Source organism: Varroa destructor, unplaced genomic scaffold (assembly GCF_002443255.2).
Source record: "Varroa destructor unplaced genomic scaffold, Vdes_3.0 BEIS01000006.1, whole genome shotgun sequence".
In the NCBI taxonomy this organism is placed as follows: domain Eukaryota; kingdom Metazoa; phylum Arthropoda; class Arachnida; order Mesostigmata; family Varroidae; genus Varroa; species Varroa destructor.
Genome location: NW_019211459.1, coordinates 23201087 through 23214619, shown reverse-complemented (window position 1 = coordinate 23214619; position 13533 = coordinate 23201087). Strand labels below are relative to the sequence as shown.

The 13533-nt window shown below is 40.7% G+C and overlaps 1 protein-coding gene and 1 long non-coding RNA gene across 2 annotated transcripts in view; both read right to left on the bottom strand.

The window, feature by feature from the left end:
* zfh1 (Zn finger homeodomain 1) overlaps positions 1-13533 on the bottom strand; it is a 480048-nt gene that overhangs the window by 362097 nt on the left and 104418 nt on the right. The window lies entirely within an intron of this gene.
* LOC147755003 (uncharacterized) lies at positions 1596-13525 on the bottom strand. Its single transcript, XR_015329888.1, has 2 exons — positions 12519-13525; positions 1596-9109 (listed from the first exon to the last, which is right to left on the bottom strand). It is a non-coding gene; the product is annotated as an uncharacterized LOC147755003 (long non-coding RNA).

Genomic DNA, 13533 nt, shown 5'->3' with positions numbered 1-13533 from the left:
CTAAGGTGCCAGCAGGACTCTTCATACAGCGTTCAGTATAAGTGAACGAAACAACTCCTTTAAAACTAAGTGAACCCAGCGCCGTATTCGAGGCGTTGAGGCTCTGAAATCTCGTTCGTATGTGCGCAAAGCTATGGAATGGCGGACGGTAGATGGGCTCTGGCAATCGCCGCATAGATATTAACTTCCTCCTCGTCAACCATAAGCTCCTGAAGGCCCACTTCGTTTCGGGCAATATCCGAAACCTGTCAGCGTTTACCTGCAAGTACGACAAACTCTTTTCGCAAAAAAAGGACGACGCGAATCATGCAAACGAAACAGGGAAACGCGGTGAAACACTCGATGAAATCCATGCCTGCTCACCTATGCAACGGCAGATTGTTAGTGGTCGTTCCGCGCGTGAACCACATTTCGTCGGAGGGTCGCAGCTGCTGTGTATGAAGCGCTTGCTGGGGCAAACTAAAAAAATCTAGAGGTAGAACAGGCCTCAGGTGAAACAGAACCTCGAAAAGAAACAATTTGAAGCCTTTCTCCGTTTTGAGGCTAGCTAGAGCCAGCCAAGCGGAGCACTCATTCAAGACTGAATCGCAGTCGCTCCGTACTCTGGCAAGTATACACTTCCTGTCAAGACTCACCGAGATCTACTACGATTCACTCTGGCTGGATACAACACTGCAGGGTGAGTGCAAAGCCAACCAGCTATTCCTAACGCCGCTGCAAACCGTGCCAATTCCCATTTAAGCTACCACTTTGTTCCATATATATATATATATATATATACATACATATATATATATAGTCCGTAAGCGTGGCGCAGCGCCCTCTAACGGTGAAATAGATGTCGGAACCGATAGTTAGTAAACGAATTGGTCGCGCTGGACTTGGTCTTTGGGGGCGTCGTCGCGACAACGAAGGGGCATTTATTCCATCGCTGAAAGCGCACCTGAGAGCAGCAGACTCTTATGTTACCCCGGACGCAGTCCTGGCAACGGTCGGGAATGTACGTCTCCGAAAAAGGGCAAGAAGCGGTCCGGTTGAGTCTCCAAAGGAAGAGGCCAATCTCAGGCCAAAAGAAGAAGCTCGTCCTACTTCACGTCACTGGCGACCGCGTGAGGCACAACCTAGGGCTAAGAAGACGTAAAGGTGGAGAGGTGGGAGACTTCATTGTCGTTCTTCTTTTATCGACTCTCTGTGTATTGGAGTAGTTGGAGGATAACCTGCCTTTGAGTGAAGCACTGGCAATAAAAGCGAACGGACGGTGCCTCTACCGTCGAATCTGTCGCCAAGCGTCTTTCATTGACTGCCCTTTGTCCTACATCACAAACCACGTTCGAGCCTTTGCAGTTTTCATCAACGCCCTTCTGATGAAAACTCAGATACAGCCATTTTTTTTTTATATATATGTTCATAAAAGGTTGTTCTTAAAAGAACACCTATCTACAACCGTAGGCTGATCGAGAGTTTGTCTTGCTGTCACCACAGCTTGTTAGAATCACAAAAATTACCGACATCAGATGTGACAGAATTTGAGACTAGTCAAACTGAAGGTACGAGCATCTAGTAAGATTTTATTAGAAAAAAATTTGAACCCAACGTTTTTTTTAGTAAATAATGTTTTTATTGTTCAATTAAAAAATTATTATTATTTCTTTTTAATTCAAATTGACGATTATAATAATTAAGCAAACGTTGACAGAATAAGTGTTACGTCGAAGCGAATCAGCTGACTCATAAATTTATTTAGCTGTATCTCACTTTTTCTCATATAAATATCACAACGTGACGAGGGTTTAAATGCATAATTTTTCACGTTTTTTGGAAAAATAATTACACGTTTTTTACTGAGGGGACCACAATTGGCTGGTCAACATTCGTACTCTGTCTTTTTCAAGTAGCAGTTATTGAACCCATCGCCCGCAACGTCTAGCAGCTGGCTATTGTCTTGTCCTCCTATTTTCCACCTACGACATTATTCTTGTCACTTGTTTTAATTACCTATAACAGTATTAGGCTTCAAATATATTGTAGCTTTAGGACGAAGGCATGGCGGACGCACTTATGGCTGAGTGCATACAATTTTCGATTGAGGTCATCATTATATTTACTCCGCTCTCTATATAAAGCATACAGCAATATAAGGTAAGCAACGCTATGATCTTACGATGGTTTATTACAATGGACAAAAATGCTTTTCGGACCCATTTTATAGAATTAAAACGTTAGTTAGTTGGCCATGTTAGCACCCGTCACATACACAGTAATTGCCCCATTTAATCTACAATCATACGCGTTTCCAGTATTCATCTAGCGTAGGACGATACATATGAATCGATGAGATCTCAGTTGATATCTACTTATCGAATCGTACCTTTATCCATGACTCGCCACTCGGCGATGTCTAGTAGCTGCCAATCAAAATTACAAAATACTTCATTAAATTCCACTTTATAGCCATATTCAACAATACACATTGAACCTATAACCTAATGCAACAGGCATACAATTTTCATCAAAAATCATTTTGATATAAATATGGCTTCTAGATATAACCATATGACCTCGAAAGGCCTCACACTTCGTTTGGACAACAGTTGTCTGATTGTTGCTTTACTGGCAAACGTTCCATGCAGTGAGCCAATTAAACTAAGCAAACCTAGCATTGATCATGTAGCAACGATAGAGCCTGTTTGTCTCCCTAAGGCTTATACTGATGACAGGTTTGTTTCACGAAGTACAGCCTTGCCTATAGCAAAAACGTACGTGCTGTACTTTTGTTCGGGCTTCGACTAACATACTGGGTTAAGCGGGGGACACCAATTATAGCTGCGAGAAGAATAACTTAGCTTTTATGCACTGATCAAATCCTAAAGACTGTAGCAAAGGGCACGAATCGTTCATCTAAGTCTAACCCAATCTGCTGCTTTTCAATGAGCTCCATCCGCGTGGCGTTTTAGCCATCAATTTATATAGGCAACGTCGACTGAATACCGTGATTGGAGCACAGCTTTTATCTGAATCTCTGACTGAATAAGTTTTTTTTTTTTAACTATTCGTTAGGTGAGATCAGTTTTGTGACACTAAAGCACATATCGATATCGAAATACAAACGAGTTTATTATTGACATACGGTTCAATGATGTCCATGTCACAAAAGTTGGCACCCCAGAATTCCCCATTTGGCTGGACGAACATAGCCGCCCCCTTGGTAATCTCCTCGCGAGTGTTGAACTGTTTTTGCACCCCTAACTCAGGATTGTTTGGATGCAAAAGCTTGAGGAAAATCTTCTTGTACATGGGAAAATTATCTCCAGAGTTCGGCCGATATTTAATATAAAGGTACTTCTTTCCAGTAGATTTGTGTAGTTGGATGCTCATAAGAATCTGACCGCCATACCCTGACAGATGAAACTGGGGACTGATTACGCTATCGATGTACGAAACTCCCGTTGACTTCACGGCGTTCAGCGTGGCGTTTGTCGCGTCAGCGTTGATGAACATTCGCTCTCTAGGTTCAATGTAAAAGCACTCGATGCGCTCACTGCGGAACATGTCGAAGAGCAGGCTGTCGCTTGCGTGATAAGATCCAAGTTGGCGAACACGGTTACTAATAACTATTAGCAAAAAAGCAATCGATACTAAAAGCGACAGACAAATTATTATCAGAACGGTCAAGCAAAAACACGATGACTGACAGTTTCTTTTCTGCTCGGTTAGTTTGCCCTCCTCGATCGCACGCGTATTTCGACGTCGGTACGGTGCAATGAAGCCGTCAGCCTCCATTAGCTCTTTGTGTTCCATTTGTTCTTTGTAACCGCTCAAAAGAGACAGCGGCTAGCCGCGTGATGAGGCTCGCAAAATACCACTAACTTGTACTTGCGAGTGATGCCTAGATGTGCCACGCTTCAGAACACTGACTCGATGAAATTCACTTCGTTTTACTTAACTAATGCAATTTGAAATGCCTTACTCCTGCCTGTTTGGCGTTTTCTGTTTTAATGATGGGCGTTTTGATAAATTACATGGTACTGGGTCGTGATGTGGTCACCTAAGGGAGAAAGGAAACCAGGAAATCGCTTCAATCCGCTACCAGTGGACGGGTTCCACCTCCATGTGCCGGCATTCGATCACACCGGTACTGGCATATACAAATAGAATCACCAAACAATCAAGGCCTGCTCGACGTGTCGACAGTCGATCGATTCCAAACAGTTCTATAAAAGTTACCAGAACACAATCGCTAGACTAGAAGCTTCGACACTCACTAATCTCCACTGTTCGATTGTGTATTCTGTTTACGCTGATTACCTCGAGTAGCTACAGGCATACCTTAGTGCGGCATACGTCGCGCTTGACGTTTATGCCAACGGCGCCTATAGAGGGAATGTCGCAGCGTGACAAGCCAACGAGCAAACGCTGATTCGACCATTCCTTTGGGGAACTCAATCTTTGAGGGACTAAGAACCAAAAACATTGTCAGCAAAGCGGTCGCTGAACAAAAAGTCATACAATGACTACTCTTGCAAGGGCAGGCTTTGTCCCCGCTCGTTGACTACGCGTCCGCCACAAACTGCCACTCATCGAAACTTAAATGGCTCCATAACTCAAGCGGCCTATATATATATATATATATACATCCATTGTAGGCTTAGTGCAAAAGCGATTGACAAAGAAGACAGCTGCTACTTTGACGCATTTCCTAAGTCGCTAAATAGAGAAGTGGAATGAAAGGTAACTCGGCTAGATTTCTTGGTGTTGTAGAAGATACACAAGTACTTTTTAAAGTGACAAAAAACACAAGACAAAGATGTCTCTCGTGAAAATGATAACTATAAAGGAATGTATCTTCTACCCAAGTTCGTCACGATCGAATGAAGACAACTAGGTTTCGGCACTGTTACATTAGATCGTAGTGTCGTATTTTCTCATAAGACTTCACTGTTAACACTACATTAGTTTCACAGTATTTTTGCTAATTTTGAATCGTTTCCGTTTAACTTGGACATAAATATATTAAAAAAAAAAAAAAAAAAAAAAGAAAAAAAAAGAAAGAAGAAAGCAAATAAAGCCATCGAGTCGGAAATCATATCGAGTATCTATGCGGTCTGCTTGATGCTGTTGAAATTTGGCGATAGTGAAATTTTCCGAGTCAGATAAAGCTGTCGACTATTTTCATTTTGTAATAAGCTACAAGGTTTTCGCCAGATGCCTCCTGTATTACATTGAACATCTACAGAGCAAGGAGTACGACAGAGTGGCCAGCAATACTATTCAACACTTCTAGTAATAGTAGAAACCGATGGAAGACATGCAGCACTACTGCTGCTGCTGCGCATATGTGCATCCCCGCCCAAATTTTGATTCGACTGCCTTTAATGTAGGTGTAGAACACCGGAGACGAAAGGCGGCCCGGGGCCAAACAAGGCCAAAGCCGTGAGACTTTTGACCGGCTCGAGCACCAGATGCCCATCGCCCACCAATTATAATGTAACCAGGCTCTGTGTAGACGATTGTCCAGAGGAAATGAAATATAGGTGGAGAATGGCCTGGGTCAGGCCGCTCGTCACGGAGAAAGTCGTCTAACACGAATCCTAAAGCCACCGCTATATAGCGTTGCTGGATAGTATAATAGTAGCACAGATAAATTGCCCGCAACACACGGAGCATTGGGCAGTGTGGCTTAGGAAACCGTCACTTTTCACTGGCTCGGTGATTTCTTGCCACGTGGGCGTCTCTTGTGAAATAGAAACCAACAATCCTGAGCAGGACAAGAAAAGGAGAACGAAGGAAAGCAATTCCAACTTCATCCTCAACTCTTTGGTACAAACAGGCACACTCGATTATACGAAGTTCACTCGCGCCAGAGTAAAGATCAGACAAGCCAATTCAAATATCATAACTGTTTGCCCCCTTTGCAGACGACTTCTCCCTTTACCCTTATTCGGTGCACCGTACTTTTCAAGTATGGCGGAGCTGATCTTTCTTTATCAGTTTAAAGCTGGTCTATCCAAGCTGCCCCCGCTGTTAGCCAGCGACCAAGGGACTTCACAAGCAGCTAACGGACTTGACGAAAGTGGCGTTGCATAGCTGGCCAATGGTGGTGTGGTTATGCCTCCCTATCTGTAGATACGGACAGTCGAGACCATCCAATATTATCCACCTACGCCTATCCCTCTAACTAACTAATAATGATAATAGTAATAATCGCCTTCGTAATAACAGTAATATTCACAGGAATGACGGCGCTAATAGGAATAGCAAAGACAATAGTAGCTGTCTTGGTCACTGGCAAGACTTGGTGTCTGAGTTGAAGTGGCCGATCTATGCCAACTAGCCACCCAGCCTCCAGCCACTGGAGCATTCAAATAATTGCGCCTTCCGAAATAGTTATGCTCGCCCTATCCGCGACCGCTCTGTGGTCTTACAGCAGACTTCTCTAGGAGCTAGGAAGATCGAGCTTAGAAAGCGAGGAATAAAGATGTGAAGGAACTGGTTTCCTTCGCACATTTGGTCCGCCCTCGTTCTCGTGGACGCTCTCTCTTTCTTAGTCGGACGATCGTGTGGGACACGAAAATGTGGTGGAACCTCAGAGAGGGGCAGCTCGATCCCCGTCTACACTTCTAGCAACGATCTGACGCTAAGGAGGTGGTGCATTGGGGAAACCGCACCATCTGCGCGCGAAACAGATATGTCGGGCTTCTGCGTACTTCTTTCAAATTATTATTAATAACAATTAAAGTTTGCGAGGAAAATTTCTCGACTCGATTTCATCCATTGCGACGTATGGGAGCGCTTTAAGAGAGGGGGCGTATAGAATACCAAGAACGTTTTCGTGTGAGTGAGTACGATGTTTGTGATAATAGCAGAATGTGTGTAACGTTAAAAAGGCTTCTTGATTAAGGCCGCCGGTCATGTCTCACCTGACGTACCTGAATAGGCCGCGCTGTTTTTAATCCGCCTAAGTTCTCATACTGCTTCTAGATGAACAAATCGATTGCCTGCATACGTACTGTTCATTTATTTATTTAGATTGATAGATTTGTCATCGTTTAGCTTCCAGTTTAGCTCGGCCGGAGTCGCTTCCTATGTTGGACAGGGCACTCGCGAATTTCCTACCCATTTCAATAAGAAATTTATGTTTGAGCTTTTTCACACTCAAATACAGTCCGTCCATCATCATAAATGTAGTAGTTATTTTGTAGGAAATTGCCGTTTTATACTTGACCCTTGTGTAGACCGTACGATTAACGCCCTGGTCACTGATGGAGCAATAACGCGGCTGCTCATCCCGCCGTATGACAAACATTGTTCTTTCTAGTTTTCAGTGTAGTAATACGAGGAGTATGGTTTTCTAATGTATGTAAAATTGTAGAGAAGATCCGCTCTGGTCAGATTAGAATTCATTAAATCGTTATACAGTTCGGGCGTATACAGTGACGTACATCTTCTGGACGGGAGAGTGAGCATACTTGTAGTCTTTTTGAAAGCGTTCAACCTTCTCAGTTGTTACACATTAACCCTTTGAAACAATATAGAGGCTTCGTACAATTTGTACGAAATTGTATTTTGAACCGGGAAAGGGGCGCTCGTTGCTAGACTTCACAATACGTCACTGTTTTTGTTGCCGAACGTGACAATTTATTATGCTTGCCACCTTGGTTCAGGCGCCGTACGCAGTCAATTTCAGTGAAGACCAAGTTCTAAGATGTGTCTAATAGCATATGGTTCCTATTTTGACTATGTAGTAAAAAAAAATCGTACTAGTTCCTAATTATACTCTATTGTAGCATCCTAAAAAATGTTTAGGTTCCTTTGTGTCTGTTTACATCAAGCTTTACAACCACAATAAGGTTCTGCATTGGGTCCATTGCAATAACAAAAGGATCACTCTGAAAAAAAAGTTGTGCAGCTGTGCCATTGGCGCCGTTAGCGAACAGCTGTAAATGTGGATGAGTAAGTTCTATCTGTAAGGACGTTTGCGTTAATATTATTTACGTCAAACGCATAATAATTACTTTATCTGTAAACTTCGCGTAATCTTTTTGTTATCTGTTCAAATAATCGGTAATAATTAACCTTTATTTTTTTTTAAAGTAAACTTTAGAAGTAAAAAGTAACTATCTTCAATCATATATATATATATATATATATATATATATATATATATATATATATAACATCGTTAATTTTAGTTATTTTCATTATCATAGCAATTAAATATTATAGAGTGCGGTTTATTTCGCTTTCTAGTTATATTTTACTTTCAGCGGACGGCGATTAGAGGTAATTGGCCTAGTATAACGTCAACGTTAATAGAGTCTCGGCGTTTTGTTATGTTATGTTCTGAGGTCGCAAAAAAACACTTGAAATGATCTAGCATATCAAAAATGCTTCGAGTTTTGGCCGCCAGCTCAAAAGATAGTATTTTAGCTTTGTCTGTTTTCGCCTATTAATGCCTCAAAGGCATAATTACCTTTATTTATATGAAGTATTTTTGCCACTAAATATGTTATTAATTTCAAGGAATATTAGTTGTACTCGAAATAAAGTCGTTCGTTCAAGGCTCGTACTCGGCGACAGGAAACGGTTATTTACCCTGTTGAATAGGACCAAAGCGAATGTTTTGAGTATAAGCTGCGTATATAAGCGCCAATAGGCTGGATGTCGACCAGTGCTAAACAGGTACTTTGCATCCAGAAGAGGACCCTTAGTTACTGCACACATATGCACAGATAAATATGATTTCAGAAATTTTCGAATCGCTAGGTATGTCTATTAGCCTCCTTATAGAGGGAGATTCGCAAAATCAATTTTACTTAGCAGCAACCATTGGTTAATAATCAATAGCGCGACAAGAGAGGATAATAATAATGATGCTCGGATTTCAAGTTTCCTTGAAAATTTTCGTTTACCTCAATGTATTAAAAAACCCCCCCCTGCAAAGCCCCTTGTCTTCGATAGAGGAGACGATACAACGCGTCATCTGAATTGGAGAGCTGACCGGAGCTTCCGACAAACTCAAGATTCATGTGCTCTTTTAGCGTGGGCTGACGGGACAGACGGGACGAGTAACCCACTTTCGAAGTAGCAGTGAGGAAATTCGATACGTTACCTGTAATTTTCCCAGGCTTTCAGTAAAATTTTTTAGATCAGCCAATAGTTGTACGGTATTTGACACAGTTATACCTCGATGCGTTTAATACGTGCGAAACTCAACCTCATCTGAGCGTGACAGGTATCATCGTCACTATTCTCAGCAAAAAGCAAATTTATGACGAGCTACATAGAACGTCTAATTCGTGTAATTGCCAATGACAAAATAGATCTGTGGTTCCCGTATACGTGGTTGTCATTACTGTTACGCTTGAAGAATAGTAAACAATATAGGTCGACTCTATTCTCGTAATGGCATATATTAGGGATCTATAGAGGTTGGTTGCAGTGACCTGTAAGGTAAAAACGGAAAACGCCGTCCCATACACCTGAGTATAGACCTCACGTATTTAGCGTTATTTTAATTAATGAAACGCATATCTCGACTGATACATATTTTTTTTTTAGTTGACGGACCTTTTTTAGTTGATAAATTGATTATAAAAGAAAAAATATGACTGAAGACGGGTGATTAGTAGCTTATTTACCAACCTATTTGCAAATATAAGCATTTTCAGAAAATCATGTACAGGTAGTAGCGTACGGAGCGTGACGTTTCCGTTCCCACATTTTCGAAAACGCAAGCTACCTTTAAAAGCTTAGCTATTTCCAAACTCGTTTCATTATCTCTTTATTTATGTCAATGCAAGATAGAAGATCTTTATTGTCTCAAGGATAAAACAAACACATATATCTCAAATCGACGCTACTTCTAGAATCATTATTTACGAGTTATTTATGAATTTTCTGGTTACTCGTTAAATCTTGATAGCCACAGTTTGTCTAACACGTAATTTTTTCGATGAAAAAAACTTGGTGGTGTATAAACGCAAAAAAGAGACGATGATCAGGGGGACTGTACGAGCGCTCTTAAATTTCTAGAATCATAATCTTAATAACTGAAAATAGGAGCTTGATTTTCAAAAGAGCGGCAATTGTGTGTGAAGCAATACCAATAGTATTACCTCTGGGTAAATCTGACCACTTGTTTTTATTATTCAGTACCAAAGGCAGGACATTTATCACCATTAATTGTATTCGTTGTTCTACCTTAAAAAAAGAATACGTTTTACGTTATTTTTTCTTATCATCGTTTGAGAGTTAGCGGCGTGCTATGGGGTTCTGTATCATGATCTGATTGTAAAGACAACATGCAAAGCAATAAGGCTTTAAGGCAGCTTTGAAGCCGTCCATTTCACAGATAACTAAATACGAATGAGTAGACCAACTAAACTCAAACCTCTTCTATTTAATTTCAATAAAATAACTGTTTTAATTATTTTAAGTAAAATAAACCTGTAAGACCGCAAGGCCATATAATTGTTATAGCTTACATAAGAAAAAAACAGGGCAACTATGTTAGCGTTCCGTCTTTCGCCCGAACAAGGAAAAATAAGCGCTAGAAATGCTAGTACAGGCCTATAACGAATTGGCCATACTGAATACAGTTGGCTAATATAGGAGCACGGCCACGTGACCTTTGAACAGCCAGTCTATTTTTTCGGTTCAGTTGTTACATCTGCTAAATAGAAGACTGCTAAATGTACCTTGAAGTTCCCTTATAATCCAAAATAGAATGCCGGTACCAAAAATCTACTTCTCCAGGAAAATGCAAGATTGTTCAAAGCTGTTAGAAGCTGTAATTCCTGCAATTTGCTACTGTTAACTGAAATCCATTACGGATGGATTTCTGGTAGCAGTACTTGGCTTAGGCGATCGAATGAATACACTAAACCAGCAGCAGCTCTACACTCAATGAAAATCCCCTATATAACGCCCTGCGTTGAATCGTTTTTTTTTTTTTTTTTTGTAGAATATGTTTTTTATTCGCGCAAAAAAATCAGCTAAATTAATCAGGATCTATGTCAAATAAGTTACGCTGATATTAGCTGATCTGGACGCTTTGACACCATATGTAGTTTTAAAGCGACGCGTTGAGTAAAATTAACAAAAAATATACATTGAATAAAATTCCATGAAACCTAGTGGACTAGCATGAGCGGTTCTAAATAAACGACTGACAATGTGCTGGTTAGATTTTAATAGTTTTTGTGGTATGCGGCCAATAAGTTTATAAATAGCGTGAGTGGGCATGGCCGCACATGACAGGACCCCTCGCATGTCAATACCATTAACCCAGCAGGTGAAACATTAAATAATCTATGCGTTTGCTCATCGAACTATCTATGATCACTTGTTACAAGAATAAATAAATTTGATAAATTATAAGCTGTCTTTCCATGCAGCTAATAGAGAGGTCTAATTTTCAGGTAGGCGGAAAAGTGGCCTTGATGGATGTCAAGGGCTTGGTCTCTTAAAGTATTCCTCGTTGCTACTATCTTACATTAACGAACACTGTGAGAACACATGAATACACGACCATGACGATTGATTGCAAAACCTCTATTGAATAAAGGCAATACCTTTGTAATAGCTCTATGTTTCGAGTTCTACGGCCGGTATCACCATTTGACATTTCATCGGACGGCTGGCTCCAAACATGAATCAAAATCTGTCTACGCCGGGTTCGAACCTAGATCACAATGTATCCCTAAGCTTAGCAACAAATAACACGTTGTAACACCTGTGTTACGCGGAGCTTCGAATAAATGCATCACAAAATGCATGCAGGCTTTCGAATGCTCTACCAAAGGTTAGCGTGACGGGCTCCATATGATGGAGTTAAAAAAGTTGCCGGCTCGTGATACTTAGGTATCCATATCTCCATAACAACTATTTATTGAATATACAAAGACATACGTAACTTTAAACTTTTAAAATTTGCTTGTTGGCTCCAGAGGTATTTAAGTGCGGCTAAAAAAAAGCTTGTCTGGAAAATTTCAACTGTCTCAAACGTTTTCCTACAATAACCTTTCGTAAGCGTGCTACGACACAGAAAGCAACGTCGGAAATTTCAAGTTAGTTTCAACTTCCCATAATAGAAGTTAAAGACGGCCGTATTCTTAATTTATAAAGACGTCAAAATAAACATATCTAACATTACATATAACAAAAAATGAGTATGTTTTTTTTTACGAAAGCCACGGAAATACAAAGTTTTATAATTAATTATAAAAATATGATATACACAATTAACGTAATATACCTTTAAAACTAATGTTTTTTAATATCAATAAATAACGTGTCCGATCGTCTACGTCATATAGATCGACAGGCAGCTAATACTAAACGAGGTTTATTACACAAGTGGCTTTTACTAAGCAACTAAACCAGTCTTTGGCAAAATAGCGTTATCACCATTTTCTTTAATTAAGAATTAATATTATCAATATATTTTTGATTGAATAATGGCAAATAGTTAATAATATATAAATCAAATAACATAATATTGTTTGCAGATTACGTACCATCGTGCCATAAGAGTACAATAAAAATATGCATGCGAAGAAAAATTATACGAATAATAACAGGTGTAGCGCCAAGAATGTGCCCGAAATAATGCTACTTGAAAAGGCCTGGCACAATTAGCTTTGATGTCTTTTATCGAATGGGAGCAGGAACAGCAAAAAACACAGTGTCGCGCATCCGTCGAATATGTGCCAGGCTCCTACCAACAACAACAGCACTGCTTTCTGCAGTACTACAATCTTCTGACTGTGCCGTCCGGCCAATGCTAGCAGCAATAACCTGTCAACTGTTGGTCAGACGATTCCTGCAGCAGCAGTAGTTACCAACATTTTTTTCAACTGTATGAACCCACCGAAGCATGCAAGCGATGGAACAACTAGCAAAGCTATCAGTCATGGCAAGCCATGAACTCACACTGTCCCAAAGCCATCTAGTGCTTGCGTTGACTAGAGCAGCAGATAGCCGCACATTAGCCAGCAGCATCTGGTAAGCTACATACAGAATCGACTCGAGGGGTCAACCAAACAGTTGACCTTTTCCTTTCTTATAAAGAACAAGTAGCGACAACTGTTGACCGGCGAGTCCGGCCGTTCCGTTTCTGTTAAAAATCTACCCTATATTTCGCCGTGGTTCATTACTTACAACCACTATATCAACTAGCGTATCTTTACAGCAGAAGCTGGTACTACAGTGCACTGGAGTTTTGCGGTCCAGGCCAATCCAAGCTATGACCCTTCTACGCAGCTCACCATTGCTGCTGCTTTTCACAGCTAGCTTTTCACAGCTAGCAAGCACAACCAGCCACAAACCTTTAGCTGAGATGGCACTGTGAGAGGGCAAAAGTCAGAAAGAATAAACAAGCTAATTCGTTCCGTTGAAAAAGAGGCACTTAAAAGATCTTTATCAAGTTCTCACCCGCCTTTCACTTACTCTGTGATCTATTGAAATACTCCTCTAGCCACAGTAAAGTAGGCTTCTATCTGTTGGCAGTGCGTACGCACGCACGGTACAGTT